Below are 8,290 nucleotides of genomic sequence, written 5' to 3'. Positions count from 1 at the left end.
TCATTTCCGACTCGCGTTTGATAACCTTTGCACATGCTTCATACATAGCCTCGGACCTTTGCTTACTGATACTTCCGTTATCCTCATAGTATATAAACTTGTGTATATGTCCTGTAGTACCTCAGTTCGAATATCATCTTAGTTTGTCCTCTTTCCGTCCTCTGGACTTGAGTCCTTCTTACTCTTGTCACCCTCTGAGACTTCGGGTAGATTCCGATAGTCTATATCCTCGGCTCTACCTTCGGGTAGTCTTACTCTGTTAGTTTCTACTTCGGATACATCCGGATTAGTCTTATATACGTTTCCGATATCCGGAAGACATCCGGATATACTACGAGACCCGTCCAGACCTTCGGACGCGTTGTAGAGACTCGTGCATCTCATAGTGTGATATGGCGCTTTACACTAGGGAGTATACAGCACCAACTCGCAGCATCACTCTGTGTACCATCCACAGTGATTCCTATATGACGCGCAGCTTTCCCGCGCAACGCGCGCCATGCGCGCACCATTCCCGCGCTTCACGATGTATACGCGCGCGCGCGTTCCCTGCGCTTGCGCGCCCTATAGCGCCAGCCATCCAGATGCATCCATCCACTGTCCACCAAGCTCCCTAGTGCGTATATTTCCATTTCCTTTATTAGCATAGTTCCACCTTTATTTTTATCATAGTTTCTCACTCATATATATTTTTACATACCTACTCGGTAGCGCTTCGGCTCCGCATGAGCGCGCTTAGGCGCGCTATATAAGCGCCAGCAGTACATACTATTATTTACCTTACTTTTCACCCAACTTTACCTAGTACTTACTACTTAGAAAGTCGCAGTAGAAATCTATTCATTAGCACAACACATCTCACATCCTTTATCTTGCTTATATCTTCACATAAGTTTAGTCTCTCTTATTTCCGCTTACACGCGCGCGCTTTCCCGCGCTTCGCGCTAATACGCGCGCGCGTTCCCGCGCCTTCGTACCTTGCGCGCACCTGCGCTTTCTCGCGCTTCGCTGAAGCGCGTACCTCTAGATCTCCGCTGCACCTGCTTCCCCTTTAGGGTCGAATGCACTTGCCATCTCAAGTATCGCAGACTAGGCAACGCACGACCTACAACTTTTTAGATACAGTCAGGAGCATTTCCTTGTTCCTCTCAGTATTGTTGTTTCTACAGCGTTATCGTTAGTACTTTGAAATAAGGGACAGTACTTGGGAAAGGGGCACAGCGTACGAGCTGAGGCCGAAGTCCTTCGGATCCGATCCTACGAGAGCACGACCTTAACAGTATATTCAAACTCACACCTTTCCAAGTACACTTACTCATATCATGGCTCCTACTAAAGTAAACCAAGCTGCTTTGCACGCTGTCGGACTTTCGTCCACCCGACGCGATCCGACATCCATAGTCAACGCCTTCACCAGTTTCTCTCAGCGCCGTGTATCACGCGGTCCTGCTCAAAGTATTTCGCAACTCATGAATCATCCACATCTGGAAACCCCTACGCGCACTCCTGCCGGAGGTGATCTGGATGACAAAGGACCTCCGGATGATGAAGATACTCCCGGTGGAAACCCTCCGGATGACTTCGGAGGTGATCCGGATGATGAACCGGATGACAACGACGATGAATTTGACAGGTTAAACCCACAAGACCGTGTCATGCTTCGGCTTTCTCAAGCCATCGACAACCTCGCACGCAACAATCGTCGTCCGGCCTCGTCCGAAGATTCTAAAGTCAAGATCCATGAGCCCGATACTTTCGATGGCACTGAGCCTCGGAAGCTTCGTGCATTCTTCGTCCAATGCGAGCTTCACTTCCAAAGCAAACCCAAAGCCTTCCGTTCCGGACGGGCAAAAGTCAACTTCGCCCAATCCTACCTTAAGGGTATGGCACTTGAGTGGTTCGAACCGGATCTCCTAGCCGACGAGGACGATGATCGTCCGGATTGGATGGATGATTACTCCGCGTTCATGCTTGAACTCCAAACCAATTTCGGACTGCACGATCCGTCCGGAGACGCGGAAATGCAATTGGAGCAACTTCATATGCGTGATGGACAACGCATTAATAAATATGTTGTTGAATTTCAGCGTCTTGCTTCACAAGTCCGTGGCTGGGGTGACGGTGCCCTAAGACACCAATTCTATAATGGACTTCCGGCTCGTATCAAAGACGAAATCAGTCACATGGGTAAACCTTCCACCCTTTCCGAATACAAGATCCTTGCCCAGACTATCGATGCTCGATACTGGGAACGGAAGGGAGAAGTCGCCCGCGAAACTAAACCCACCACCTCCACTCCTCCTAAGCAAACCACGTCCGATCGGACGAGTTCCAACTCGTCCGGACCTTCGAGGTACAAATCCGACAAACCCGCTACTTCCGCATCATCCTCCGTTTCTAAACCTCCGGACCTTACCTCCAAGTTAGGAAAGGACGGAAAGCTCACGTCCGAAGAACGTAAGAGACGGATGGATAATAAACTCTGTCTATTCTGCGGCGGACCCGGCCATTCGGCTCGGGAATGCATCAAGTCTACTTCGCGCGCTGCCAAAGGCCATGCTGCAGTAGTAACTCCGGAAGACAAACTGGAGGCTTCGGATGAAGCAAAAAAATAGTCTGCAACCCTCCTGACTCCGCACGGGATGAGGGTTGCGTTGACTCTACCCGTGCAACGGAGCTACGTCTCAATGCTGTTTCTCTTTCCGATCTGAACTCTCTTTGTCCATACGTTTCTATTCCTACTTTTCCTGATATTTCTGATTTTCCTTCACTAATTGATTGTGGTTCCTCTCACTGTTTTATAGACTCTGATTTCGTCCGAAAAAACAAAATTCCTACATATCCGATATCTCCGCTTTCTCTCCGTTTGTTTGATGGTACTTGTAATAATATGATTTCCGAAGCTATAGATTTGCCTATCCGTTTTCCGTCCAGTGTAGTTACCTCCGATACGTTTTACGTTACTCCGTTGGATTCTTCTTGTTTTATCGTTCTTGGATATAGCTGGCTCACCCTACACAATCCGTTGATTGACTGGGTTTTGGGCAGCATCGATTTCCGAACGACTTCTCATGGAATGCCTTCGACACCTCCGACGTCGCTTCCGTCTCCGGATCCTCATCCTCCAATGGAAGATTTACCTCCTCCGACTACATCCGGAACCTCCGCTGATAAAACCATCCCCAACATTTCCTTGATCAATGCAGTAGCCTTTTGCCGGGCCTGCAAATTGGAAGGATCAGAACAGTTCAGCATCTACCTGCGTCCGACCGGTGTAGACCTCCGGTCCGCTTCCCTTTCGTCCGATCCTCCGGACCTGTCCAGAATTCCTCCGGAATATCATGAATTCTCGGATGTGTTCAATAAGGGCAAAGCTAGCCAACTTCCTCCTCATCGTCCCTATGATCTCAAAATCGAGTTAGAGGAAGGAACTAGTCCGCCCCTCGGAACCATTTATTCTCTATCTGCAGTTGAGCTTGCAGCCCTCCAGAAGTTTCTTGATGAAAACATTTCCTCTGGACTCCTCCGTTCCTCATCCTCTTCTCACGGAGCTCCTGTCCTGTTTGTCAAGAAAAAGGATGGCTCCCTTCGCCTCTGTGTAGATTTCCGTGGACTTAACCAGATTACCAAGAAAGACCGATATCCGTTACCTCTTATTACCGACCTCCTAGACTCTCCGAGCCGCGCTAAAGTCTATACCAAAATCGACCTCCGATCCGCTTACCATCTTGTCCGGATAGCGGACGGAGACAAATGGAAGACCGCATTCCGAACGCGTTATGGCTCGTATGAATGGTTGGTGATGCCGGAAGGTCTCACTAACGCTCCGGCTGCATTCCAACGTTTTGTCAATAGCGTGTTTGCTGATATGCTGGATGTATGCGTTATTGTATATCTGGACGACATCCTCATCTATTCCCAAGACCTTGCATCCCATAAGGAACATGTCCGAGAAGTCCTTCTCCGTCTCCGAAAACATCGACTCTATGCTAAACCCGAAAAATGCGCGTTCCATACCACATCCGTTGAATACCTTGGTTACATCCTATCTCCGGATGGCTTGACCATGTCGTCTGAGAAGATCCAGTCCATCATTGATTGGCCGGAACCTCAGAAAGTTAAGGATATTCAATCCTTCCTCAGATTCGCAAATTTCTATCGTCGATTCATTTTTAATTACTCGGACATCGTAGTTCCGCTCACCCGTCTTACCCGCAAGGGGGTTACTTGGGATTTTTCCGATGATTGTCGGAAGTCCTTTGAAACACTCAAGAAAGCTTTCACGTCCGCTCCGGTGCTTACGCACTGGATTCCGAATGTTCCGATAGTCGTAGAAACCGACGCCTCTGACTATGCTATAGCCGGAATACTTTCCATAGTATGTCCGGACTCAGAGCTTCGTCCGGTAGCATTTTATTCTTGGACGCTTACCGCTCCGGAACTCAACTACGACACTCACGATAAGGAACTTCTAGCCATCCATGAAGCTTTTCGGACGTGGCGACATTACCTTGAAGGCTCTGCCGAGCCGATAGATGTTGTCACGGACCATAAGAACCTTGAGTATTTCTCTACCACAAAACTCCTCTCTCGCCGTCAGGCCCGCTGGTCGGAATTCCTCCATCAGTTTAACCTCGTCATCCGTTTCCGTCCCGGAAAGCTCGGAGCTAAACCGAATTCCCTTACTAGACACTGGGACGTCTACCCCAAAGAGGGGGATAAGGACTACGCTCGAGTCAATCCTCATAATTTCCGTCCAGTATTCACTTCGGAACAGTTAGCTTCGTCCCTTCGAGCTTCAACTCTAGTAACTCTGGTTCTTAGGGCAGCCGTTCTGATTGATATCGACCAGCTCTGGAAAGACATCCTGATCGCACTTCCCACCGACCCTATCGCATCCGAACATCTTCCGGAACCTTCGGGTCCGAGATGGACGGTAGATGATAGTGGTTTCCTCCGCTGCGACAACCGTATATATGTTCCGGAATCTAATAACCTCCGTCTTCGCGTCCTCCAGAATACTCATGATCATCCGTTGTCCGGACACTTCGGACAGAATCGGACGTTAGACCTTATCCGACACGAGTACACTTGGCCAGGAATCCGCACCTATGTCAAGGACTATGTCAAGTCCTGCACTTCCTGCGGCCGAGCTAAGGTTCCGAGACACAAACCCTACGGATTGCTTAAGCAGCTTCCCATACCAGAAAAGCCTTGGAATTCTATATCCATGGATTTCATCGAGCATCTTCCGGACTCATCCGGCTTTACAGCCATCCTCGTCGTAATCGACCATCTATCCAAACAAGCTATATTCATCCCTACCCACGACACCATTACCTCTCCAGATCTCGCTTGTCTATTCGTCCTCCATGTGTTTTCCAAGCACGGAGTTCCATCCCATGTCACTTCGGACCGAGGAACAGAATTCGTATCGCATTTCTTCCGGTCCTTAGGAAAAGCATTAGATATGGTCCTCCACTTCACGTCCGGATATCATCCGGAAGGAGACGGACAAACCGAACGAGCGAACCAAACCCTTGAACAATACCTCCGGATATACTGCAACTATCAGCAGGATAACTGGTCGGAACTACTTCCCTTGGCAGAATTCGCTTATAACAACGCTCCGAGTGCTACTACCGGATTTCATCCGGAACGTGACCTCTCATCCGCCCGCGCACGAGACTATGCAATAGACCTTGACGAACTCCATCAGTTCCTCCGAGAAGAAATGGCCCACGCACAAGAAAGATATCAAGGACCTGCGGACGCCAAACGGAAACCCGCTCCGGATATGAAAATCGGAGATCCAGTCTTTGTCAAAGCAAAATACTTCCGATCCACCCGTCCGTCCAAGAAACTCTGGGAAAAGAACTTAGGTCCATTTGAAATCATAGCTCATCCGGGCACGCATTCTTTCACCATCCGACTTCCGGATTCCATGCGCTCCGTACACCCAGTTTTCCATGTCTCGCAATTAGAACCAGCCACACTCAATACCATTCCTAATCGTATCCAATCACCTCCGCCTCCGGTCGAAGTCGACGGAGAACCCGAATATGAGATATCCGAAGTTTTGGACTCAAAATTAGACCGTCGGAGAAGACAATGTCAACTCCTATACCTCGTCCGATGGTCCGGATATGAAGGAACGGACGAAGAGACTTCATGGTTACTTGCAACGGAGCTCGGAAACGCATCCGAACTAGTTTCGGACTTCCACGCTGCATATCCGAACAAACCCGGTCCTATTCAACTTTGAAGTACATGGTGTGCATACGAAATACAAGTACATTTAGAGAAGAAACAGAAACGGACCAGAAATTCCTACATCTCCATAGACCCATCTGCCTCTCCGGATCCGCCTGCATCACTTCCGGACGCCTTTTCCATCACCTCATCTTCCTCCTCTGGACCCGGAGACGTCCGAAATCCCTTCCGAATATGTCCGAACAACATGGCTTGAAATTCCCTTTGTTGCTGAAGGAACAGCTCAATTCCGGAACTCATCTGGTCCGCTGCAGCCCTGCTGCCTTCCGCCGCCTGAATACTTCTCTCCAAAAGAGTGTTAGTCCTAGCCAGCTCCGCCACTATACTGTTGGCTGCGGCCACCCAAGCCTGATCATCGTATTCCGTCTCCATCTCCTCCGGATCTTCAGGAGTCGGACTCTTCTGACATTTCTTACCTTTACCCTTCAGAGATGGAGATCCGGCAGCATGCTTCCTCTTCTTGCCCTTGGGCACCTTGACAGTTCCGGGTCGTCCGGGGCACGTAGCCTTGTCCTTCCGGCAGATATCGCAAGACTTGACCTATCCGGACGTCAAAACACTCAGATCTGAAAAAACGCGGATTAACTCACCAGAGCATTGCTCTCCGCATCCGTCCAAAGGCAAGTCCGGCCTCTGTCACTGCAACGCTTGCAGGATCCGTCCTTGTCAGCGGAAATGGCACGAGACTTTTCATCCGTCAGGCAAAACCATCATAACCATCTGAAACTCACCATTTCCTCTACTATCTCCCTGCGCCGTTTGTTTTCTGCCTCCACCTGAATTTCGGACTCTCGAATCCTCTTAAGATCCTCCTGAATCTTCCGTTCCTCTTCACGCTTCCGAATCTCCTCCTCCTTCCGAGCCGCAGCTTCAGCATCCGCTAGTTGCTGTTGAAGTTCCAGCAGTTTCTGCTTAGCAGTCTTCTGAGATCCGGAGGTGTTGCCAGACATTTTCGATAGAGCGTTATAGAGAGTAAAAAGTGGGAAAGGAAGAATCATCCTGGGACATCCGTCCTTGAGTATACCTGTCCGATTCCGAACTCAGACGCTTCTCCCATTAACTTCTCCATCATCTCGCGATAATCTTGTCCGGTCCGGACCGATGGTTCTTGTGCCTCTAGGGATCGGCCCTAAGGGGGGGATACTGTCATATCCCATATATTCACGCTTCTCTTCCGGACTTCGGACCCTGAGATCCGATCCGGTCTGATTTATAGATCCGCTTCCGATCCGATTTACGATAAGCTTTCTAATTCATTTCCTGTTCATATAACGTTAAACACAGCCTATTCGGTATTTCCTCTTCCCGGTGTTTCGGTTATACTTATTACCGGTATGATTACTGATCCATTAACCTATGTCTCATTTCCGACTCGTGTTTGATAACCTTTGCACATGCTTCATACATAGCCTCGGACCTTTGCTTACTGATACTTCCATTGTCCTCATAGTATATAAACTTGTGTATATGTCCTGTAGTACCTCAGTTCGAATATCATCTTAGTTTGTCCTCTTTCCGTCCTCTGGACTTGAGTCCTTCTTACTCTTGTCACCCTCTGAGACTTCGGGTAGATTCCGATAGTCTATATCCTCGGCTCTACCTTCGGGTAGTCTTACTCTGTTAGTTTCTACTTCGGATACATCCGGATTAGTCTTATATACGTTTCTGATATCTGGAAGACATCCGGATATACTACGAGACCCGTCCGGACCTTCGGACGCGTTATCGTTAGTACTTTGAAATAAGGGACAGTACTTGGGAAAGGGGCACAGCGTACGAGCTGAGGCCGAAGTCCTTCGGATCCGATCCTATGAGAGCACGACCTTAACAAAGGGATTACATTCAAGGAGGCTGTGAAAAGAAGGAATGGCTTCAGGTATTTGTATTGATATTCCTCTTTCGGTTTCAGATTATAGGCTTTGGGGTTATTGACCCTATATTGGACATTTACTTGTGATAAGCCTGAATTTGTTTTGTTAACTGAATGGTATCAGGGGATGACTCTCACTGTATTAAT

The sequence above is a fragment of the Suillus fuscotomentosus genome (genome assembly GCF_016647785.1).
Source record: "Suillus fuscotomentosus strain FC203 chromosome Unknown F5891scaffold_24, whole genome shotgun sequence".
Taxonomy (NCBI): Eukaryota; Fungi; Basidiomycota; class Agaricomycetes; order Boletales; family Suillaceae; genus Suillus; species Suillus fuscotomentosus.
This window is presented reverse-complemented; position numbering follows the sequence as displayed.